We start from the raw sequence: 25929 nt of genomic DNA, 5'->3' as shown, positions 1-25929 counted from the left end.
AAAGGGGCTCTGCTGTTGGCCAACCAAGATGTGGTCAGGAATTTGAAACGCTGCTTTGTTAGTTTAAAAGAAAACATCGCCGGAGATGTTAGGGTGGGTGTTTTTTAAAGATTTAGTGAAATCTGTCATAAATCAAAGACTGATTGAAACTGAAAAGAATGTGCCTTGTTTTCCACTGTCATTTTTTATCTTCTTCCTTTGCCATTGTGAGGGTGAATCAAGAGTGAGGTTTTAAAGCATTCAGCTCCGAAGGCCAGTTATTACTTCCTCCTGTGATCCTGTTTGATTTTCTGAAAATGAGTCAGTCATTTTCTGCAAGAGTTTGGTGCAGGCTGAGCCTTTTCTCTGAGCTCCACTCTGCAAGACAAAAAACCATATTGCTTCACAGGCAAAGCAAGTCTGCACAATAGAAGACTTCCTTACAACTAGGCTCTGCCAAGTCTGCTCTCAGCCCTGCACGGAGTCATGTTACTCCTCAGCAAGGTCATACAGGCCTAAAATAATCACTGATGTTTATCTTTCCCAGAGGATATTAAGCACCCCCAAACACCAAGGCAAGAAAATCTGTTAACAAAAAAATAAGGGGGGTTAAAAATAGTTTGTACCTCAGTTATCAGTAGAAGAGTGTTATGGCTTTCCCTTCTCCCATTAATATTTTGTGATCTCACATGTAAAGTGCTGAATTACGCCAGCAGTGGGGGAGGAACAGCTTTGCTATTTTTCATAGAAGTTATAGCTCTCTATTTACTTAGAAGCAGGCTGTGTGCATTTCTCATCATTAACACTCCACGCTGGCTGCGTGCAGTTCTTACGCTACTTTCATCGTGGGGAGAACCCGAAGACAGAGTTGTTAGGGCAGTGCTGTGGCTGCGTGGCAGCCTAGATACTTGCCTAAAGGTGCTTAGCTGGCCACCAGCTGTGGCTTGGTGCTTCACGGATCTAGGTCTTTGCAACACCCTTGAGAGGGAGCAAAGTGCTGTCGGCCTGTTTCCACAGACGGAGAAGGAGGAGGCTTGGGAGGAGCGGGAACTGGCAGCTGTCTCCGCTCTCTGCCCGGCGCTGGTGGCTGTCACGCCGCAGCTCCATCACCTCGGCACTGCCTCGAGTGCTCCCACACGGGCTGGAGCAGCTCCAGCCGAGCAGAAAAGCTGCAGGAGGAGCTGGTGATGAAGAAGGGAAGGGTGAGCAGGCCATGGCCCGAGTCAGGCTTCCAGGGCAGGAGCAAGGACTGCTGGATACACAGGATCGAAGCCCACATCACTGAGGCTCCCAAATTGCTGGGATTTTATCCCGTTCAAGGGTGCCAAGCACTGCTGTTAATGATTTGCAGTGCAGGAAAGCAAATATCCAAACACTTTGCAGCCCATATTCCCCCGCCTTTCATGCCTACACCTTTGAACACCCGTTTGCTTCAGCCTTCCCTTCAAGACTGTGTACTTGGCACATCCTCTCATGTCTGCGTCCCCAAATTCACAAGCCCTCTCTGGCTGGCTGGGGAGCGAGAGACATTTTCTTGCCGCCGCGGCGTTCGTGGGAAGATGTGCACGCAGGGGGGTGCAGCAAGCTTCACGCAGGTTCTTAGCGTTTCGACAGACTTCGCCGGAGGATTTCGCTCCTGGCTTGAGCCAGACGTGGGGCTGGCAGATGCTGTACAGGCTTCCCACGCAGCGCTGGCAGTGCTGCTCCGGTCTGACCCGCGACCACCATCCCCCCCGGCTCCCCCTTCCCTCTCCCCTCCCAGCCCAGGCCGGCGTCTGTCTTGAGCGGAGAGAGCTCTCCCTGCCAGATTGCGTGGTGGTTTTCTGATGTGAACAGATGGGAGTAGGGGGGCAGGCTACATCTGTTCGCCGAATTCTTCCACCTTCGCAATTGTTTGCAAATGGGTGAGAGCTCGGGGAGGCTGGGAAACTATGGGTTTGGGCTCAAAATGCTCTTTTCCTGTAACATGCCCAAGAGCGAACCTACGCTGCGTAATTAAAAGTTTGAGGCTGATGAGGAAAACACCTGCTGGTGCAAACAGCTTACCTCTTGCCCTGCAGAAGCACAGATTCCCTGCAGGAGCAGTGCTAGTACTTGCTTCAGTCCAGTTTGAAACCGCCCATGTGATGAAACTTCCCTTGGTATGCCATCCCACAGCATCCTAGCATCAGGGTGTCTGTTGTGAGATTCAGCATTGATTTCATTCCTGTTTCAATTTCTCATTACATTTATGTAAATGATTTTCAGAAGGGCTCAGCTCTCATTTCCCTGTGTGTGCCAGACACAGGCAGATGTAAATAGCTAAAGGAGGCTGAACACTTAGTGTAAGGTAGGCCCTAAATTCTTTCCCTTTCTGATTGTTTTTTATGCGCTTCAAACATTTGCAGGTTGTTACCATCCATGTTCTTTTCTCCCACTTATTTCTGGCCACACTCTCCATACAGCTCCCCAGTTTTCCTCACGAATCACACTGTCTTGCCTCCTGGGCACAATCCCCTCTCTTTCATCGTGAGCTTGCCAGGGGATGAACAGTCCCACCTCTCTCACCCTGTCTCTTTTCTCCAGCATAGCATCGCCTTATGGGCCCCCTGAAGCCCTTGGGGCTGGAGCCGCACGTGCTGAGCCCGAGCAAACCCACTGCAGACCAGTGCCAGGCAGGGCAGCCCTACTGGCTCGCTGTCAGCCAAGGATGTCCTCCCAGGCACCCGGTGTTGAGGGATTTGATCAGTTGAAACCATTTTTTGTGACCGTGCCTGGTGCCCTTCTGCCCATCTCGTCCTAGCAAAGCAGTGCCAAGACCTGGAAACCAGTTGTCGGTGTGTCAGGCTAACGGACCCCTGGAATCCTGCCCTGCGGTTGGTGCCGCCGTGCCGTGGGACTGGTTTCTCAGGAGGACAGAGGTGCCTGCCTCCCGTAAAAAGGAGTGTGAGCTGAGAGCTTGGATACCTCTGAAGCTCTGGGGGTGCATGTTTGTAGCACTCATCTGCTCTTCCACTGTGCTCCCATCTTCTCAGAAGCTGCACTTGGACTCCACCTTGCTGAGCATATGTCAGCCAAGTGTTTATTTTCCACAGGCAACAAATTGCCATTTTTGTGCCCGAATTAAATTTCAGCTTCTTACACTTTCTAACTGCAGATTTCTTTCTATTTAGAATATTCCCCTGTTTTCATCATTGCTTGCAGTTTCTCCCATTCTGTTAGCAGTTGGCGATTTCATTCCTGAACTCTTTATTTCTTCTTTCAGATCATTAATAAATACTGAAAAAAAAAAATCCGCCTTAATACACTGATTCATGCATTGCCTCACAGGGCAGAACTCATTACATTTGCATGAGCATTAGCCTTTGGTTATGAACCTTCAGCCAGTTTTCAAACCACATCACAGTGGCCCTATTCTGGCATACCGAATTATTTCTCCTTTAAGATTTTGTCCATTGATAATTGTGTGTGTTTTAACAAAAAAGGAAACACTCATCTTAAATACATGCTGCCTGTTATTTGGGTTTCCTTTTGCCTCTAGATGTTTAGCAAATTTTTATGCCTTGACATCGTTTTCACTATATTACTGTGAAGAGTGGCTAGATATAAAAGATTACAATTACTACAATCACTCCAGGATCAAAAAGCAGTACTATGCTTGCTTTTCTTTGGTCTTTCACTTCCTTCTCTTTTTAAATTGACCTTTAAAAAAAAAATCAAGCAGTTTAATCAGTCCATTACTGAATTCCCTGAATGCTTTATGAAGCTGCTGAGCAGGGCAGTCGGCACTGTGGTGGAGCCCAGCGTTAGGGGATTCAGAACAACAGCTGCCTTTCATCCAAAGCCTGGCTTGGCGTTCTCCATGAGTATTGTGTCAGCTCACCCTCTCTGGAACACAGGACTATCCATATTTTGATCTCCCTGGTGAGATGGATTCCAGTTTGGGCCCTATCAGAATAATTACTTACGCTTCACATCAGGGCTGATCATTGCTCTTGTTCCTAGACCTGAAGGTGACTGAGGTGCTGAGGAAGGCAGGGTTGTATTCTTGAGTGAAATGTGTCCACTAAATTCCAAGTGCACCTTTAAAAACTTTCTTCCTAGTGAGTATCAACAATGTTTCAACTGACCTCAGTGCAGTTAGGTGTGACCATATTAGACACAGTCACTTTGGGAAGCACAGTCAGAAATGTTCTCCTGTGGCCCTTCAGTCCTCCTAGACGTGAGAAGGGTTGCTTATTTCTGTGGAGAATTCCTACAAACCTTAACAAAGTACTCAGGACAGCAAGGAGCAGAGGCTATGACAAAAAATGTCTTTGTCTTTTCATTAGGAAAAAGCTACAGGCCCGTAATTCATACAGCTATGGCCAATTTCTCACCGGTTTAGTCAACACTTGTTAAAAACTGGCTTGGGGACAGTGGTTTTCATGTTATCCGAAGAGTCCAAGAAGAGACACATGATGCTGTAAATGACATTTTAGGCAAAGTGATGTTTTCTTGAGCACAGAAACGTTTTATATCTGAGCTGGATGCAAAGCATGCTTTGTTGGTGGTTACAGATGTGGTTTTCCTTGTGGTTAGGGAGTGACTGTGGGGTTTGAATGGTGATGTGGGAAATGGTCATCTTTCGTTGTTGCTTAATGAGGCAGGTGCCAGTCCTGTCATAAAACCTTGCAGGAGGTCTGGCTTACGTAAGGAGATGTTATTGTGCGTGCAGCTACTGAGTCCTCCAGTGCCCTCCTCCAAAGGACATCTTAGACATCTACAGCAGAGCTGATCTCCTTGGATCCCTTTATGGTCTGCAGAGAGAAAGAAGTACCCCTTGGGTAGGATTTGATCTATGAACATCCAAAATAGATCTGAAAAATTGTACTTTAGAAACGCGTACTCTTTTCCAGTGAATAAAAAGAAGAGTTTAGGGTGAATTGCTCCTGCCTGCACCTCTGTAAATACGTGAAATATGCCGTACCCCTCGATGTTTGCCAGAGGAGGAGAAAGACAAATAAGGTCATTTAAGATAGAGGTAAAATATTTGGGGTACTTCTACAATATAAGTCAAACAGACTCTGAGGCAGCCTGTGAGGTTTCCTTTCTGTACTGACAGCAAGCTCATGTATAAGGCTTGGACCCAGCCAGAACGTAGCATTAAAGCTTCTGAGATGTCACCTGCCTGAGCTTGCCCTGTGTCTCAGCATGCCACCAGGCATGGCCAGACAAGCTGTGTGCCAGCCGAAGGGACAGGAGGTGGCCATGGGGCATGGCACAGAGCATTGTGCTGGAGACTGCATGGAGGCATGGCCTGGAGCTCCTGCTCTGAACTACTGTTGGCCATAAGGAGAGAAGGCAACCGCAGGGACTGATTTGCCTGGTCGAAGGGTACATATGCCCCTTTTTCTTCAGCTACATGGCATGTCTTGTACTCAGAATTTATCCTAGTGTCTTAGACTTGGGACTAGAATGCCCTCACATCCCAGTGACACCTCTAGAAGGGCACTGAAGGCTTCACAAAAAGAGGTCTCCGATGCAGCTCTTGCTGTAGACAGCTGTGCTGGACAGCGGTGATGGTTTAATAAAAAGAGTTTGATTCCTGTCAAATTTAGTGCACAGAGCAGAGGTTGAAGAAGAGGTGCTTTTTATGCAAAAGGAGAGTTTGTTTAGAGCCTTTTGAACATCTCTGTGTTTTTCCCTTCCTTGCCAGGCTTTTAATGGTAGGAGAAAAGTATCACACTAGCAGTGTTACCAGCTCTGTGATTTTATCATGAGCCAGTGTTTGCTATTTTGCTTAAAACCCCAGCTCCTAAAAACAATGGATTGTGTGAGAATCTCTCAGCTCTGATTTGAAAAACAAAGAAAATATCTAGTGCTTTTTGTGTCAGAATAATGGTTGAAACATGACCTCGATTATATCCGAAGAAATCCAAAACCATATTTGGAATTGGTTGCATTTTTATGTGCATGTTTTGAAGCCAATTCTGTAATTTTTCTTTTGGGGGGGGGGGCCATCTGACTCATGGTTTTTGAATGCTTGGGGAGTGGTGCTATTACATTGGGGATACCACTGATATTTCCAACTCTGCTGAATAATTTCTGACACAAAAAGCTTTAGCTCTTTAAAGCAAAGAAATGTTTTAAATTTGTAAAGCATATAGGACAGGACCGGCTTTAAAAATATATAGCTCACATGTTTTTTTTGTGCTTTGCTGAGCAGCAAAGGCATTGAGCAGATCCCATGCAGTCCCTAAAGACAAATTGTAATGCTTTTTGGTATGCACAGAGAATACCCGAGTTAACCACAACTGAGGCTTGACCAAAAGGTCCGATCCCATGAATGCTCAGTCTCTTTAGGGATGGTGCTGAGCTCCTGGAGTTTTCGTACTTCCTAAGAAGACCCTCTGCACCTTTCAGAGTCAGGGCATTTCATAAAGACTGCGTAAATGCTCCTCTTGGGCAGCGCAATTCGTTGTCACGGTTAGGCAGCAGTGCTGCCGGGGGAAGCAGGTGTGGTGTGAACCGCTGCTGTAGGATGCTGGGACTCACATGTGTGTGGCTTAGTTCTAACCGCGGCTGTGAGCCAAACGTTTCCCGTTGGACCCCTGCCTCTAGAATTCGATGGCCAGCCCAAAGGAGACTCTGTGGGCACACAGTTCAGGTGGGACTTGGACAGAGCTGAGCACGTTGTGGTACGTCAGGTGTCAGAAAGCAATACCAGCCTTTGAGGGCAGCAGTAACTATTCTTTGTTAGGGCGGCGTTTTTCAGTTTCTGTGTTTAAACAAAGGCAGATGATAGTGGTAGAGGACATAGCTAATGAACTTGCTCCCTCTGGGAGCCCTGCAACACACACAGCGCCGGCACCTGGGAAGTGATGCCGTCCACCGTGATGCCAGTGTTTGTCCAGAACACATGGTAGGTCTGGCACTGCTGCCGTGCATTTAATAGCAAACGCTACTAAAGCATCTTCTGTCTTTTGTATACTGGGAACGTATGCTCACTAGAGCAAACCTCCTTCAGAATTAGCCATAAGATGGGGGTAAGGAACATTTTTCTTGCTGAGAGCTCCACAGGCCTTTCAGATTTATTTGGTGAGCCACACATTTGCAAAAACACATCCTGGGTGCTTGCCAGCAATAATGTGAAAAATCACACATGGGCTATAGCTGTTCCCAAGGCCTAATATTCGTTTCCCCAATGTAATCAAAAGACACTGGCAGAGTCCAGAAGCCAAACTGTGTCCCTGATTACTTAATTTGATGGGGTTATGTACATGGCCCCATAATTAAATGAGGCTGGCAGGGCTGGTGCTTGGTATAAAATTCATTACACTTTTGGAACGGTTGTATCTGGAGGGATTTTGAACGATGTGTTTTCCACTCTCACCCCTTTCTTTGTGTACTTCTTCCATTATTCCTTTTTACCTTTGTTGTTTTGGATAAAAATTACCAGAGGTTAATAAGAAGGAGGCACAAATTAGGAGCAAGATTGCTTAATCCATAATTGCAAGATTTGGAATGCTTAGATTTTGCAGTGTTGCTAACAGTCAGGGTGCTGGCTGCTTAGCACAGGACAGAAGCAGATCTGCTGAGATCTGCTGTAAGTGAGCGCTTGAAGACACTGTGTGATGGACGAGGGTCCCAGCGTGGTGTGAGACACCCCTTCCAGCTCCGTACGGGGGTCAGAAGAGAGGTGCGAGAGGGGCGGTGGCAGGGAAGGCACCCCGTGCCTTCGATCGGTGCTGGAGGGTCACGGGTCTGCAGGCCAGCTGGGTCTATCCCATTTAGGCACCTAACCCTGGGATGGACTGGGGTCCTGATATCAACTTCCAGTGCCAGATTTACACTGACACAGTCAGAGATGGGGAAACAGTCCCTTGAAACACGTCTAGTTGTTCCGTGGGCTGTGAACAAGTGAGTCCTGGCTGCCTTGAGTGGATTGACTGATGTCTGCTAAGGAATGAGTCATCTTGCACCTTGGCCTCAGTGGGATCATGAATACACTTCTGCTTTCTCTATCTGTCTGCCTGCTGTCATTAGCCATATAGTTACCTAAAATGTTTTCCGATTCATTTATGTCTCAATGTTTTGTTAAAATTGGCCAGCAAATATAAAAATTAAGAGTAAAGGCTAGGCAGATGCACCTATTCACATGTAAGTACACAGGGGGTAGGACTGTGTGTGCTTCTTTGCCTTAGAAAACCAAGCACAAAAAATCCCACCCTAGTAAAAGAGAAGACCAAGGAAAACTATGATGTTTTGGTTTAAGGAGAGCTTTGTGGTGGGACTTTCTGGTTCCAGGGTGCATGAGGGCCTTGCCCTGACTTCCTCCACACACTGTAACCCCACAAAGCACCAGCGGTGACTCAGCTCCTGTACCACTCACTGTGGGCACTATCTGTGGTGAATCCTCCCCACTCCCACGTGTTTTCAAATTACATTTTTCTTCCTCAGTGTTTGGTATAGCAGGCTACAGAGACACTTCAGTGTAATGTCCTTTTTGAGACACACCCAAGACCCCTTAATACCACATTCCATCACTGCAGACCGCTGATATCCTTCTCATTGAAGTAATAATTGGGTGCTGGTTGACAAAAAGCTCAACATGACACGGCAGTGTGCGCTCACAGCCCAGAAAGTCAACCATATCCTTGGTTGCATCAAAAGTAGCATGGCCAGCAGGTCGAGGGAGGGGATTCTGCCCCTCTACTGCACTCTGGTGAGACCTCACCTGAGTCCTGTGACCAGTTCTGGAGCCCTCCACACAGAAAAGACATGGACCTGTTAGAGCAGGTCCAGAGGAGGGCCACAAAAATGATCCAAAGACTGGAGCACCTTTGCTGTGAGGAAAGGTTGAGAGAGTTGGGGTTGTTCAGCCCAACAACCTCTGTAAGGGGAGACCTTACAGCAGCCTTCCAGTACCTGAAGGGTCCTGCAAGAAAGCTGGAGAGGGACTTTTTGCAGGGCAGGTAGTGATAGGACAAGGGGTAATGGCTTCAAGCTGAAAGGAGGTAGATGTAGATTAGATATAAGGAAGAAATTCTTTACTATGAGGGTGTGAGACACTGGCACAGGTTGCCCAGAGAAGCTGTGGCTGCCCCCTCCCTGGAAGTGTTCAAGGCCAGGCTGGATGGGGCTTTGAGCAGCCTGGTCTGGTGGAAGGTGTCCCTGCCCATGGCAGGGGTTGGAACTAGATAATCTTTAAAGTCCCTTCCAACCCAAATCATTCCATGGTTCTATGGTTCTATGAATAACCCAAAGTCACATTTTTACCTGATGTATCTTTCATAGTTTATTAGCAAGCACTCTGCTTCCACAGTTGCAGCTGATGGCTGATACTGCTAGCATAGCTTCTTTCATTTCAGTACCCAGGAAGGAAACTGTACGTGTCTTTAGGAGTGCAGTTAGCCATTTTGCTGGCATGAATGCCATCAACAGTCCCTTCTGCAACTGCTGAGTCTGAGCCAATATTTAAGAAGACAAGCCATTGAGAAGAACTTATCACAGCAAAAGTTATGGTCTTCATTTTGCAGTGCGTACCAGCATTGATGAACAGACCGTGCTATTTGTCTTCACTGATTTCTGTCTTGATAAGGGAAAAAAATACTGAATGACGAGCATGCAGCAATCAGGCAGGTAGAGTAGATTGGCACCCAATCTAAAGCAAAACATCCCTATCGAATCCCCACCCCCAAATTCACTTCTAGTTAGCAAAGTTTTTCATCATACATTTAAGGAAGCTTTTAAGGCTTTGCTCCTTAAAAAAGTTTTTTTCCTGAATCAGGGACTGGGTCCTTTAAGAGTGCTGTCTTCTGTGTGACAGGCATATTCAAAACTGTAAATCAGAAAACTCTTGCTACTGTTTTTCTGGAGCAATTCTATTCCTACTCTGACATTTTTTGCTAATTTGCTGACAATTAGCAGCTGAGGTGTTTATTGTTTATTATTTTGCCTGGTTTTCCCCTCTTTTAAACAAATGATCCAAAGTTAAACCTTATGGATCACACTTCTTTGTTTGCCGTTGTTGATGGATCATTTTCTGCTCAGAATGGAAATGATTAAATCATATAAGAAAGGATCATGCATGCTGCTTATTCTCTGGCATCATATATGGAAAAATATTGCAGTTGGTTGAATTGTCTAGTTGAAATTAGCCTTTAAAGGAAAACAAAACAGAAGGGAATTGTGCAAGTGGGTTCATTAGGGCTTTATCAGAACAAGGAGTGAGTGGTGAAGAGGGAGAAAAGATGACGGAGTTCATGTTCCTGCAGATTAATTTATCAGTCTTTATGGGTACATGAAAAGAAAATTACGGCTACCTATAAAGGTCTAATTAGGGCATCTAGTGTAAATTCTCTGCAGCTAATCTGGTACAGTTCATAAAAAGCTAACAATAAAAACATAATGAGGTGTTGCATTAAATGGGCAATATTCAGCAAATGAGGCTAAATTAAAAAAGGTCTATTGGAAAAGTATACTCTTTATAGGCCTTAAATTGAGGATAACTCATTAAATACACAGCATGTTTTGCTGTTTAGCCGAATAGTGACTAATGTACATGAGATGTGCATTCCTGGGAATGTTTCTGGTCTTGGGAGCAAGTCAGAACTTCTGGTAAAACCAGTGCAAGACACACCATGAGCAGTTGGGGAATAGTTTCATTTTGTAACGCTTCTTCACAATTCTGAACTTCATTATGCAGCCTGAGTCCTGCTGGTGAGCATTGCTTGGTGTAAGCTGTCCAAACTGGGGCAACTTCTGTGACCTGGCCTTCGTATTCAGACCTGGAGAATGGACATGTGTGAACTAGGCAATGGCGTGAATTAAAAATCTTATGTGAAACCTCAGTTCTATCTGAAAGGAGTAATTCATAATTACTGCAATCTGAGAGTGCAGAGAGCTCACTCTGAAAACTCATTCTAGAAAGCCTCCAAATGTAAAAGCAGTGTGAACAGAAAAGCAAATGAATTTTTTCAATATGATGTCAAAAAGATATTTTTCCTCAGTCATTGCTTTGACCACACCATTGTCTTTCTGTCCGGTGATTGACTTCCCCTTCTCACTTGCACCAGACATAAGCTACTGGTCTCTGCTGCGTGGGCTGTCTGTTCAGTCCCTACCTCCTCTGTTTCTGCTGCCTCGAACTGAAATTTTTAGTGGCCTCATTGGCCACTAATTGATTTTTCGAGGAAGTCTCTGCAGTTTTGGGGAAGAATTTTTCAAATGTACCAAACACCAAGTAAATTTTCTCCCTTTACCTTCAAACCCTTTGTAAAACTGTCATGGACAGATGCTTAGACAGAGCTGAATGATCCCGAAGGAGCCAAGACAGCTTCCTGCTTTGCTGGCCACAGTGGTCTCCTGCTTGTCGTGCCACTGCTGTCCTCCTCAGCCAGTCTGCACTCAACAGGCTCATACAGCCTTTAAGGCAGTGAGAGAGGAACAATTTCTGGGAGGCTGCTGCTCTGTGATCAGCTTTCTTATATGATAATGTAACATAAAAAATGGTAAAAAATGCATAAGGAGAGGTGGGAGTTCATGAGGGTGGCGATGCTTTCAGGGTGTATTAGAGCTGCGAGTCCTGGAGCTGCGCAGAAAGTGGGGCTCCTGTGAACACTTCCTAGAAATGCCATTCAGCTGCCTTTGAGAGAAAGCAGCTCTGTTCCCACATCCCTCAATGACAGAGGAAGAACATGAAAAACTGACGAGGCCAAGCACACCTTATAGGTGGTAGTTGCCTCGCCAAACCTTTCACTGCAGACGCAAATACACTGATCAGCTTGCTGCACGGTATAAAAATATATGTGAGTGCATTTAGGGGGAAAAAAAGAGCAAGTAGCAGAGTTTTGTGCATAAATTAACCAGATGTTTTCCTCTTCTGTGTAAAAGAACCAGACTTAGCCATTACGGTGGCATTCATGTCTTAGTAGGCCATTTTAGCGGAGGTCCCTGCTTCCCTGGCGTGTCTGCCAACTCAGAGAATTTTTAGGTTGCGGATGATTGGTCTAATTGGTTGTAAAATAAACTATTTCAAAGACCTGGCAGTCCTTACATCTGCCGCTCCTGGCCTAATGTGTTTGTGATGTATTTGCTGGTAGAGAAAAATGTTGCTGGACGTGTGTGCATTGGAAAGCTGTAAATTGTTTTTCCTTTCTTTTGTTTCTGTTTATCTTGGTTTGCAAATATTAAGCAGACGTAGTTCTCAATATGGACAAATGTGCTGCAAAATGCCACTCAGATGAGGAGATTGTAGCTGCTTTTCAATTATTAAAAGCATATGCAGAGGAATAAACTGCACAGCTAATTTCAGAATGAAGGTCTACAGCAGATGCATGAGCCCTGGTGAGTAAAGGTTTAGGTAACAAAAATGCCGATGCGTTTCAATGCATGTAGTGAAATCCCCAGAGATGAGGAGGGTTGTAGGTTGTCACGAACATCAAAATAGAAACCTCTGTGTCTGAGAGTGGCTGTTAAATGCCACGTCCTCAATTCTTCCAGTTACACTGTTGACAAGTGTGGAGTTTCTTGTGTGTTTGGATTGGCCTAAAGAGAGAATATGTCCATACAGGTCATGGATGACCAGGAGTTCTGGGTACTTTGGTGAAGAGAGGCTTTTTTCTCCCTCTACACATACTGCTGTAAGGACTGGGCCTCTTTTTTCCAAACAATTCTGTGAACCAGGCACATCCACTAAAACTAAGCTCTGGAAGAGGGGCAGAGGTAAGGGAGGACAAGGAAAGACGTGGCTGCATTACCACCCTCCACCCCTAGAATTTCTCTTTAACAGCCTCCCTGTGAGAAGGGAAAGAGATAACCTTAATAATTAACATCTGGCTCAAACCCAGCACTTCCAGGAGCCCTTACCGGTGTCCAAGAGGATGTAACTTATGACAAAATTTTAGCCATCGGTTGGGATGATGTTCAGAGCAGCTTCAAGGGGTAGAGTTACATATCCCGCTCCCTCTGCTCCCTGTGAAAATCCTGGCCTTAAGCCCAGGAGAGTCTCACAGCTTCCACGGTGTAATGAGAGCCCAGGCAATGCTGACCCATCCCACTCCCAAGCCCTGAACAGTAGGAGAGGATGCTCAGGCTGTTCCTCCCACCACAAGGCACAGCTGGACCCCACGCTTGGAAGGGGAACCAGCCCCGTCTGTATACATGGGGCACTCCACGGCTTGCTCGTCAGCGGGCGTTGGGTGTCTCTGGGCAGGGAGTTTGGGTTGTTTTGGTGTTTTGGGACTCAAAATGTGCAAGTGACTTCCTTCAGCTGTGTGTCGCAAAGGACATATTGGCTTAATGGTGCAGCAGGATCTCTAAATTTGCTTTCTTTAGTCAGTTTGTGTCACAACTTTTGTGTTGTTTGAGTGTGTAGGAGAGACCGTTGGTGTCTACCAGAGCCATTTGTAAGCACTTTTTCTCCTTTTGTCCTATTAATTATGTACAGAAGTAAAGCAGTTTAAGTACAGCCAAATATCCAAAACCTCTGGCACCATTCAATGGATAAAGTAAATATTTCTATACCTTATGAAATCAAGGGAGTTCCAGATCCTTCGTAGTTGGCTAAGAAGTGATACTCCCTTTATGTGCTTTCTGCAATATGCTTGTTCATAAATGTGTCATCTTCAGGAAAAATTTCTCATACAGGTTTCAAGGCTTCCTTGCAGCCGCAAAATCCTGACTTTTGCTTGTATGACTTTGTGTGCTGCTCTCGGGCAGTGGAGGGGGAAGATGCACAGTACTCTGCAGAGCTGCCTTTGCAGGACAGCGCTCCCTTCTTCAAGACCAGACCTGGTGCTTGCTCAGGACTGAGCACATCTACTGCAGATAGACCTGGGCCAGGCTCGGGCTTCAGCCTTTCCAGAAAGGCTTGCAAAGCCTGCGTTGATTGCAGGGCTACAGCACCCTCAGGGGAGCTACGCAATCATCATCTCGCGGCCTAGAAAAAAGATTATTTTGATGCATTTTTCTAGAAATGTTTTGAGCTCCAGCCAACCACTTAGGGCCAAATGCTGCTCAGAAGGTTATAGAGACATAACTGGAAGTATGCAAGTCAGTATTTCTCTGAGCAAATATAAACCTTTTCCCTCTTTATCTGTCTTTGGATGCCAGTTGTACTGTGAGGGTTTGAAGATCAATTTTGTCGTGACAATAATGAGAATCAATAACAAGCAGATAATAAAATGGTCATCTTCAGGGTGTCTGCAACAGGCAGGCATTATCTTATTATGATTCAAACCACCTGCTAGGGTTGGCTTGCTCCAGCTCCTTGTACAGTCTGCAGAGAGAAAGAGAAGGCTAGCAGGAGACCAGTTGTGGTTTGTGCCTTATTTAAATGTCCCAGTTACTTCTGTGGCAGCTTTAAAGCTTTGTCCATTCAAATCTGTGGACCATCCAAACACCATCTGACCAAAGCCTTACCACTCTGCAGGTAGGTTTCTTAGCTCAGCATGAGCCAGAAGATACCACGTGAACAGATTATGTATTGATTGTGCCAAGAGCCAGGCAATGTGAATAGCAAACAACGTGAGCCCCTTTTTTGACCTTAGGTACCAAAATCCTAGGGTGCAACATTAGATACCTAGAGTAGGTGGTCTTACTACAGCCCAAAATATTTTTTAAAAATGATTAGCCTTTGTAATGGGAATGTACAAACACCAGAAGCTGCTTTCTCAGAGGAACGAGTGAAAGCTGTTGGCTGTGCTGTTCCACTTCCAGAACTGGACAGGATTTGGGCAGCACCATCACCACCAGACTACTGGTGTTCCCAAAGCCATCCTGCTGCATCCTGCCTTCACACAGTGCTGCCTCACAGCCGCGTTTGTGTGGGATGCTCCTTTGCTCTCACTTATCGTTCTGCGTTGTTTTCACCAAAGACCTTTCTTTCACAGACCAGAGTTATTCCAGTAAACTGGGTTTTATTGTCTCACTTGCAGATTTTGTGGACAATTATTCACAGGGAAAATATTTATCTTGTTTTTCCCAATCTCATTTTTACACCTGCCAAATTGCCTCACCCTTTCCAACTCCTTCTAATGCCCATGAAGGTCCCATTGTATCATTTTGGTCCATTTCGTCAGCTGAAGAATGTATCGGATTGGGCAGGTCTGGCTTCACTGCCAACTATGACAGCTTATTCAAATGTCTCCTAGTATCCCTGGGACAATATAATGTTCTAATCTTAACCAGAATGGCATCAGATTTCTGGCATGACTCTATCGTAGTCAGTGTCATTATTAGCAAAAAGGTTTACTCCATAATGACCATCTTAATTTGGTTTATGCACTGAAATGAGACATTTATGATGCTAAGTTCTAATAATACTATTTTTTTGGTAAACCAGCAACCTTGAAAGAAAGTGATAAAGTAGAAATCTCAAGTTTGTTCAAAAATATTTGACCCCATCATGGCTCTAGGGAAAAAGTGTTGTGAGCGTTTAGTCAATGTGTATTATAGCTTCGGAAACCTGGTAGTCAATAAATGTTGTACTCTTTTCATTATTTTCTTCTTAAATCTCCTGGATTGGTTTTTTTTTTTTAAGCCAGTCTCGTGATTTTGAGGTCCAACTCTTGCATTTTCAACCCTGGGGGTTTACAGTAATATATGTAACGAATTTTATGGCTTATTTTAAAACAAGTTGTATAAACTATGGCTCTTAGGCCAGCTGCCAGTTATTAGGAATATATGGTTACTTCTTGATAAAAAACTTGCTGTTGCTGAAGAAGATTTATAGTTGCAACAAGATATGAACTGATAGGGGTTTAAGTCCATCCCATGCAATAACAGAATTTATGTGCGGTTTCCTCCTGTTTAATCAGTGATTAGAGTAGGAATGTGATGCATTTGAACCAATTGGTGCAAACTGTGCTTGTGGGAGTTACTTATTTGGCATGACTGGGACTAGGTGTGACCTTCAGCTAAAGATTTCATCAGATTCTGCTGGGAACTGAGTGAGGCTCTGTGGTCCAGTCTGTCCCCTCAGCTGTGGTGCTTCTGTTTCCCATGTGCCTGGGGATGCTGAGCCACCTTGGTACCCACTGACTTTGAGCTGAGTTGTCCAGCACCTCTGAGAAGTCAGGCCGCACAGGGATGCGGTACATGGAAGCATCCCGAACTAGGGCACACTTTGACTGCCCTGAGGGCACAGAGCAGTTTGGGTCATTGCTCCCTCTGTAGCTGCTCTTCCCAGAACAGGGAAAGGAGCTGGCCCAACAAGAGCGGAAAAACCAAGAGAGCTCCAGAGGGAAGGGTCCAGTTTCCAAGCTCTTGTCCTGGGACAGTGGCACAAAAAGGCTGTGGGGCTGCTGCCCAGGGAGGCTGGTCTGAAGGAGAGACCGAGTGGCATAAATTGACCACGATCCAGCATTGTAACACATGGGGTGAATTCACAGGAGGAGCTCATGAGGCAAAAACTGTGAATGGATAGAAGTGAAGCCTTGACTTGTTTACGGAAAAGACAATTGATGAGTATGTTGAAAACACAAGAAGGTGAGATTACAATCAACCAAAAAAGAGGGAGGCATGCTGGCCCAGCAGCCTGTCCCTGATTCCAGCTGTGTCTTGTGGTTTGAGCAAAGCAAGGCAGCCAGGGAGAGAGGAAAAGAAAGCTGAAAGAAGGACATCTCTTGGAGCGATGTGTAGGAGGGAAAACGGGTAGTAACCTCTTTTCTTAGCTGACTCCCAAACCATGTTGGAAGGAAGGCAGGGACAGCCATCTTAACTCCATATGCTTGGTTACCATTTGGTGGACACCTGTACCTCAGCTGTACAATTTAGAGACTTCCCAGGCAGCGTTCTGGGAGCCAGACTATCCTTTTAGTGCCTTTAACTTTTTCCTTTCTCTCACACATGCCTCCTACCCCTCTGTATCATGCTACTGGTTCTGCAAGGGAAGGACTCTGACTGCACTATTCCCAGCTGGGCAAATCTGCTGGCTGGCTGCTCCCGTTGTCCCAGGCCAGCAGGAAGGCAGGAGTGGAAGGAAAGAAGGATTTTGATGGCAGAGAGGAGAACTAGTGGCTTGGAGAGAAAGAAAAAAACCTACACCTGAAGGATGAGAAAGGACCAAGGAAGCACAGCCACGTGAAGAGACTATCTTGTCTTCAGCTGTGTTTGCCACAGTACACATTTGCTCAAAGTATAATGGAGAAGAAATCTCTGAGCAGCATTATAAACATATCTCGCAGCCCTGGTTATACACACACACACATGCATAAATGGCTCAGGTTTCACTCCTGCGGATTATTATTGTATCACTGCAACCTTGAACTATACAGTCTTGTAAGCTGCGGAATCGCAGACCTGCTTCTTGTTTTTCCCTGGTGTGAGGCAGTATGGCCTGGAGGGGTGATCATAGCTGAGAGCATCGGTGAAGGAGCTTGGAGTCTGGCCACTCGCTCTCTGTGTGGCAACAAGTGACTTTGTGCCTCTCTGCGCCTCAGTTTCTCCACTGATAATAACAGGAAGGATTGTTATCCCCAAGGCAATCGTAAGCACTTTATTAGAACTTCTTGTACCTTTGGTGTTCAATAGCTGCTGGTGGTGGCTACAATAGCTGATTACATGTGGTAGAAACAGCTTCTTGTGAGACCCTTTCTCCAGCCTCTGGTGACTGTGAGGTAGAGCAGCAGAGGACATTGCTGTGGGTGCTCTGTGTGCCTGTGCCAGGATCCCCTGTTCACTGGGATCTCTGGAGGGAAAACACGTAGGCTTAAAAGGCTGCAGAATGACCGATAAAGCTCCATATCGGCATACTTCAGGAAAACTAATTTTCTTTCAGAGACAGGCACTAGAGAAGATGAATTACCATAACCTTCTCTTTTCCAGCCACAGGTTATAGTGAGGACAAGGCAAGAAGGTGCCAAAGAGGGGAGCAAAGGTCTCCAAGTCCTTGCCAGAGCTGAGGGTGTCCATTAACAGGAGCACAGGTCTGAGGAGGTGGTGGCAGGCGCCAGAGCTCGCCCTGGGGTGGGAAGCTATGCTGATGAGGCCAGCTGCAGACTTCACTGCTTTTTATTTGTCCAACACAGAGTTTTCTCAGATTTCATGTAGTATGACCCTGTTGCCATCATGCGTGGCCCTCTGGACAGAGTCTTGTTTCACCAAGGTTCATTTGAAGTCTAAGGCCTGAAAAATCACAACATCGCATGGCTATAACTTCCAACTCCTAGACTGTCCTTTCCATCACCAGACAGGTGATAGAATCACAGAATCGTAGAATGCTTTGAGTTGGAAGGGACCTTACAAATCATCTCATTCCAACCCCCCAGCCATGGACAGGGAAACCTTCCACTAGACCAGGTTGCTCGAAGCCCTATCCAACCTGGCCTTGAACACTTCCAGGGATGGGGCATCTACAGCTTCTCTGGGCAACCTGTTCTACTCTCTCCTGTCTCCAAATGTGAAGCCTACAGAAACCTCTTCTTCCTGTAATATTTTTTGCCAGGCTTGTGATGCGCAGTAGTGTCCTCTTTGTAATATCTATCTCTGATGGCAACAGAAGAGTGCTCACACAATTAGATGATTACACATGGTTATATTCTTTTTATTTCTTCATCTTTTTTTTCAAATGAATAGCTAGCCCTTTTTTAACTTTCGTTCCCCTCAAAGCTTCTGTCACATCCCTAACCTTAGGGGCAGCTCAGAAGTAGAGAGGGCTTTCCTTTTTCAGCACATTCCCATCCTCCACCGTGTAAGTCCACAAGCCAAAAGATGATGTGATCCTAGCAGCCCAATTTTTGTGTTGAAAGTGCGCATTGTGCTAAGGCTCTTTCTCCCTGTACTCCTCTTTGTGCACTCCATGAAATGATGGCATCAGGGATCATAACTCAGCAGCTATTTAGTATGATGAGAACACCTTATCCTTGGTGCCTTGCCAGCTCGCCTGACGACGGCAGCAGTCTCGCCTTGGAGGATGGTCTCACTTCAATCTCCAGGTCTCTGAGTCCTGTGATTAGTCCAAAGGTGTAGGTCTTCCACCATGGCCCATGCTGCCCTGCAGCTGGAGCCCCATGGCCTCCCTCTCTCTCTCTGAGATCCCTGCGTCAGGCACAGCTCAACCCTGCTCCGTGGCACTCTCACGGATCACAGACAAGAAGAGAAGTTGTGAAGTTGCACTGCCGTGAGAGGGAGTACTTTAGGGGACATTTCTCAGTCACTGGAGCTACAGGGACTCCTCCTAGGTCACATCCTACATCTGACATCTAGATCTGCACCACAAGGAAGAAAAAAATCAGAAATCAGAGCTGTCCCTTTCAGAAGCAGAGAAGAGCTTGGAAACATGAATGCAGTCACTTCAGACCTACGAGTCCAGTAAAATACTTCCCTCCTCCATTACTACTTGTTTAAAAAAATATATATTAATAATTAGCGCTTTTTGAGCCAATTCCTGATTGTAAATATTGGGGGTGGGACAGGAGGGAGGAAAGGCTGAGTCACAATTTCTGAGTGCTCAGCTCTTCCATAGTGCTTCATCACCAAGGATCTCAAAGTGGTTTTGACATATGAATGAGTTAAATTTCACCACTTCCTACTCAGGCCAGGAAAACCTTTGTTGAGTTCATTCACAGATGAAATGGAGAAAACTTTTAGGTCAGAGTTTTCCAACCTGGATACTTCGTGTCAGATACCAAAGCTAGAAATAACATAAAAATGTAGTGGGTTTAAAGTGCATTTATCCATCCTTCCACTGTCACAGTAACAAAGAATTACCCTTTAATTAAAGAATTAATTTTGCATTTAACCAGACTGATGAATTCAGTGGCCTACTTCTGATCTGGTAACACCTCCTCTGCCCCCACCCAGAATTATCTATGAAAGCCTGAAGAGGAGGCAGCTTTAATAGTTTCTGCTGAAGGCAAGGCTTCTCATCACACAAAGTAGTAGTATCCTGCCTTCTTCCCTCTCTCCTTCCCTCCCTCTGGTTTTCTGTGTCCAGGACCAAGGCAAAAGCATTAGAGGTGCTGGAGCCTTCAGCACCTTCAGCTCCAGAGATATGTCCTGTCAGGCTTTCACTCCTTCTCCTTCTCAGAGCTCTTGCATTTAAGAAGCTGACCCTGTCCACGGACACCATCTGCACTCAGACGATAGAAGAGTTGCCACGAATCTGCAAAACAAAATAGTGGCTTGGACACAGTTAGGCCAGTGGAAATCCATGTGAAACCAGCCCAAGTTAAGTGAGTTACCCTCAGACCATTCTGGGGACAAGAGCTGTGAGTGGGAACTCCAAGGAGCCTGCAGGTCTCCTGGAGCTGCCTGTGGGGCAAGCCTGGGGTGTGCTAACCTGCTGCTCTTCACTGAGCCGTCGGGGCTGCTCACCCTGGCTGGGGTTCTCCAGAGAGCTGCCTCCATTTATCCACCTCCAGCTTCCCTGCCTGGACCTGGCCCAGCTCATCTGGGGGGAAGCTTAGGTACCCCCTCAAAGATCATCGAAATCTGTGGTCTGTAGCTTCAGAAGAGTCACTCTGGGTGTGCAGGACCAGACACAAACCTTTGGCTGGGTGCGAGACCTCCCGAAATGGCTGCATTCTCTTCTTTCAGAGCGTGTCTTGCAGGTAGTGCTGTGCTAACAGGATTTTTGTGAGAGTGGCATATTACAAGGCACTACGAGTATCCTCAAGGCTCTGGGCTGAAGTCTGTTTTGCCTCTGTATCCTGACTATCCGAGCAGAAAGGCTGGCTTAGCTTGTAAATGTGACTTCACAGAAACATGGCAAAAGACAGAGATACCTTAAGCCAGTAAATGTTTCCAGATGAGGGCATTTCTGGTGAACTTTTTACTTCTGCCTCTAAATGAGGCACTGTTAGATTTTTACAAAGATTGAAAAGATTTGAGCTTTAGGGCAAAGTGTGGTGGAACTCTTTTCTTTCCTTCTCTTTTTCTCTTTATTTTCTTCTCTTTCTCTCTTTTGCCTTCTTTTATTTCTGCTTTCTTTCTTTTTCTTTTCTTCTGTTTCTCTCTTTTGCTTTCTTTTATTTCTGCTTTCTTTTTCTTTTCTTCTCTTTCTCTCTTTTGCTTTCTTTTGCTTTCTTTTCCTTCTTCTTTCTTTCTTTTTCTTTTCTTTCTCTTTCTCTCTTTGACTTTCTTTGATTTATTTTTCTTTCTTATTCTCTTTTTCTTTATTTCTTCTTTCTGAGTCTTTCTCCATTTTTCTCTCTTCCCTTCTCTTGTGTAAAACAAGGCATCTAAGAAGAAAGAAACACTGCTGTTGTAAAAAATACAGCTTAGTTATTCCTAGAAGCCTATAAGCAGAGAAAGAACAGGCAAAAGAGGGAGAGCAAGCAAGTTTTGACAGTAATAGCAGTGAGCCAGTGGAACGTCTTGAAAGAAACTAGCCTTGTCTTAGGAAATTAAAAAGACATGTGTGTAGCCGTTAAAAAGCCTGAGAAAAGTGTCTACGGTTCTCAAGCAAGGCAGTCCTGCAGGAGGAAGTTTACAAGAGCTAGGAGTAGTAGTATCCGTGACTTTAATCTGGTCTTGGAAATTATTAGTTCTAAGCGTGCTGGAAGGAATTAAGACCAAACAAGGGTTTTCAGTTTAGAATCTGAGTCTTTGATGCTTTATGAAAGTAATTTGATTGCATCAAATGGGTCCCAGGGATAGGAACCTTAGTCCATAAATATCACCAATCCACATCATTAAAAAAACCTCAATCTGCACTTTTTTTTTCTTTCTTCTTTTTGCAGTGCTAATATTCTTTGGACATAAGAGGCTCGCAGCTGAATCAGCAGGGAGATTGATTTCTCTCTCTCCCTTTAAAAGAGGGAAAGAAGGTCCCTTTGGGTCAGGGTTAAGGGCTTGGAAGGGGCCTAATGGGAAAGTTCATCTCGCAGCTGCCAACGGTATATAGTACCAGGCCCATGGATAACAACAGGATGTGGGTTTTGAGCACTGTCAGCTCCTTCATGATATATTTCTTTTTAATTTTCTCCTTTAAAAATAATACACCAGCAAAGAACATTCTTTATTATCATAACAAAATCTCTGCTCCAGTGACTCTGAGATGTTCCTAATTGTTTTCAATCTGTCAGAAGCGCTTTCTGTTTGCATTTCTGCAACCACTCAAGAGATTGCTGCAAAAAAAACAAGCTCAAAAAATAATGGCCTGGCCTGACTCGGGGGTTGGGTAATGGGTTACAGCACTTTCACCTCGCTCACTGCTGCTGAGCAGGAACCAAAGGCTGAACTGGTTGGCCCTAACTCGAGTATCAGCTTTGCAACAGCCAATTTCAAGCTGTTGTTAGCACTGGAAGTCACCAAACAGGCACAGTGACAGTCAGTGAGTTAAAAATAAACTCTGGTGGTGGTGGAAGGCACAGGGAAAACACCCCATTCACCCAAGTGTGGAGATGGAAAGTGGAGGGGAAGAGTGCATGCAGCTCTTCGCGCTGTCATCCTATGAATGACAAATAGCAATGTGTTTCCCACAGAGAAAAACACATCTGATCTAACTTTTCACACTGTTTCATAAAAAGTGATCTCATTAATGTGAGAGCAGAGTGATTTCTGGGAACCAGCTTGCCCTGACTGGTGGCTGTGGAGCCTACAAGAGGAGGCGATGCAGGGCAGCCTCGTGCCACCGTGGCTGCGTCCTCCTTGGTGCGTCGTACTGGTCTGGCTGTGCGATGGAGGAGCGGTGGGAGCAGAGGGGCTGCGGGAAGGCGGTGTGCAGGAGGCCCCAGGCCCCCCACAGATGTCTGCTGGCAGAGCTGGGGCACACGGGCCGTGGGAGGAGCGCCGAGGAATTTTCCCAGCATCGTTCCCTGCGTGTGTGGGTGTTGCCTCCCACCACGGAGCTGGCGTCCTGTTATGCCTCTCGGTATCACAGCACGAATGGTGGGCCCCCACCCCGGAGGGAGTCCCTGCCGCCATACTGCAGGCTGTAGGAGACACATCCGACCTTGAAGAGCTGCAGAACTAAGACGGGAGAAAGAGCTGCCCTGTACAGCAAGAAAGCTGCGCATTGAAGGCGGCACTGATGTTACCCACAAGAAATGCCCATTATTTGTCAGGCCTGTCCTTCTTCATTAGTCGTATTGTGACCAACGGTCTACCTGCAGTTTGGATCACTTCTTGAGCTTGGTGATAAGATGCAGTGGTCATGATGACTGTGGCCCATAGCCTGAGAGAAACCTGAATCCTGATCTGGTAGACTTTGAAGGCAACCAGAGAAATGAGAGGGGCTGTGGATCAAGTCCACTGAGGTTTATTCAGGATCACCCAGGAAGATGAAGACAGGACTGGGAAGTGAGCTCCTCAATCACAGCTCAGTGCTGTAACGGCGTGTTGCACCGGGACCGTCCTCCCGCAGCTCTCCAAGGCCATCAGGGCTCCAGATGTCTCTCCATGCAGAAGGAGCTGAAGAAGAGTCAGGGCTGGTTTTGCATGCGTAAGCAAAAAAGCAGAACCTTAGGAACTGTCTATTGGTATGTTTGGAAGGCACTCATCACCCTGGCATCTGGTATGCCCTGAGCTGCTGTCAGCTACCAGTGCTGAGAATTCCACACAAGAGCTCAAGAGCTCTGACCACCCCTGGAGAAAGGTCTGGGTGAAGAGTGGGTCAGCACGGACTATGCAGAACCCAGAGCCTGAGTCAGGCTGTCATTATGAAGGACGGGAAGACATGCCTGTGTCAGAAGGGGCTTGTCCTGCCACTTTGGAAGTCATGGCTCCTTTTGTTCTGCCATAGACTTCCCACATGTGCCTTAGACATGGAGGTGTTGCCTTACTCTGCCTCATCAGGGAGCTGTAAAAGATGGTCTGTTTCCAGTCTGCAGGGGCTCTCATGGTTGCTCATGCATGTAACTTTAAAAACTTCACCGTGGAGCAAACCATCTTTGGGACCCCTGCTTGGTCTCAGTACTTGGGAGGAAGCCCATAGCGAGAAAAAACATGAGGTTTCCGTTCCCCACTGCTGCACAGAGGTGGCTGAGAAGTCTTTTAGTGGGACATGGTTTCCCACCTGTTTTGCACTGGCATAAGGAGTTCTGCTAAATGCAAGGCAGCAGTCAGGTCTGTGCTTTCCCACAGGAAGCACTGGACACAGAGATAAGGTCCTCCGCATTAACGCTGAGATAAAAAAATCTCTAACAACTAGGAACGTGAAGCATGGCAGCCACAGTAGCCACAGGGTGTGCGGGGGCTCTGTCACATTTTTGATGAAGAAGCAAAATTGCTTCCCCTCTCACCTTCCTGGGAAGGTGGAGACAGACCCTTGGCTAGCCTGGCTTGTCAGGAGCATTGCTGCTACTACTCCTTGTCCTCCCCATGCTCCTTGGCCACCTTCGCTCTCTGCAGCAGCGTACGGAGGCGCACAGCGTGGCTGCAGGCAGCAGAGGAGCAAACAAGCTCTAGAACAAAACAGAAAGTATGTTGTCATGCAATCCTCATTAATAATGGAGAAAGAGTGAAGAGAAACACTAAATATAAATGATATTTCTTGCTGAGAAGAGAGGGAACGTACTGCACCGCTACAAAGAGGGAACATGAAAGGTGAAGCCTTTCAGAGTTTACATCACTCTTCCATAAAACAAAATGTAGGCTATTTCATTTACCGCAAGATTTAGCCAGGCAGTGGGAAGACAAACATCACTAACAAATAAACAAAGAAATCCCTTGTATACTGAGATTTTTACCATCTCAGTCTCTTTTTTTTTTAATTTCAGTTTGAAGTCTCCAGTTTTCTTTCTTACTGCTGGTTCTCCAGGGAATTTCTAATTTGTGCTGAAATGATAAGGCATTTTCTCAGGTCAGGCAAGCGTGGCCCATATAGCACTGCTCAGCAAATGCGTGCCTCTTGGAGAGATACTGCCAGCAGTGACTGTGGCTTAGCAAGCAATTCATTATTCGGGGCCATTGGGCTACTCTCTGGCCCAACGGTCCAGTTAGGTGTTTTAAAGATGCAGGTAACTGTTAAGTAGAGAGCACACGTTACTCTGCCCGTAAGTCTCTGCCATAGTGTGACATGGAGACCTCTGAAGATTGCGGTCCCTGCGTTCTTTCTCTTTTATGCTGGTCGTTAATCTCAGAAATGCATACGAAATTGATTTCCTTTTCACGACATTGTTTTCAAATGACTCTTCTGTTTTCTTCTGCTTGGCTTTTGGCGATCTCAGTGCCTTGGGAGCTACAAGGAATATAATGCAGAGCTTTTCTGAATGCTTCAGTGCCGAAGTCGTCAGTGCTTGCTCCCTCCTGTGTTTTATTGGTTGAGGGTGCACCAAGGAGGCTGCAAAGGGTAGGGGCACCAGGGTGGTAAAGCTCAATGCAAGAATTAAAGTCATCATGAGAAATGAGATCCTTCTGAGCTGACAGAAGTAGAACCAAGAGCAGAACTTGGATGCTAAACCTGCTAGTTCTATGGGGTGATGTTGTTTTCTTAACTACAAAGTCCAGCAAGAGAACAAGGAAGAGTCGATTGCTTTAATACGCACTGCACTGCTGAACAGCAAAGTTCCCAAACAGTGAAACTCCCCCAACAGCTCTCCCTTCGCCTGCGAACAGCGAGCTTACATGCAGGGAGGGGGAAAAATGCAGCCGCATTCCTTTCGCACTCCCACTCGCCTCTGAGGTTCTTCCACTTCCTTCCTATGGCTTTTTTTAGAACTGTAGTGTTTTTCTCACGTCCGGCAACAAAGGATGTTTTGTGCTGCTCGCTGAGGTTGTTGGTTTCTCTTTTTTTTTTCTTAACTTCAGATGCAGCTATCATGTTTGAAAATATCACTCTTGTTTGTGTGGGAGCACAACTTTTTTTTGCTCTCTGATACCTTATAAGCATGATCAGTTGCTGGGAATTTGTTTAGTTGGTTAAATTCTCCCACCACACATTTGTCTTCTCCTGCAACGCTCTTATTTACTTGTGGAAAGCACTGTGCTGCAGCCCTAAAGGTAGAACAAAATTCGGGAGATTGCAGTTATTTCTCTGCCCTGTTACTGAATAAGAAATGGAATCACTCCAGAACTACCGTGGTGCAGCTGAGAGCAGAGCAT

General features: G+C 45.9%; 1 protein-coding gene across 2 annotated transcripts in view; it reads left to right on the top strand.

The window, feature by feature from the left end:
* Window positions 1-25929, top strand: part of MAML2 (mastermind like transcriptional coactivator 2) — a 226828-nt gene that overhangs the window by 23987 nt on the left and 176912 nt on the right. The window lies entirely within an intron of this gene.

The sequence above is a fragment of the Opisthocomus hoazin genome, chromosome 1 (genome assembly GCF_030867145.1).
Source record: "Opisthocomus hoazin isolate bOpiHoa1 chromosome 1, bOpiHoa1.hap1, whole genome shotgun sequence".
Lineage (NCBI taxonomy): Eukaryota > Metazoa > Chordata > Aves > Opisthocomiformes > Opisthocomidae > Opisthocomus > Opisthocomus hoazin.
The sequence above is the reverse complement of the archived record's forward strand: the minus strand, read 5'-3'. Positions and strand labels throughout refer to the sequence as shown.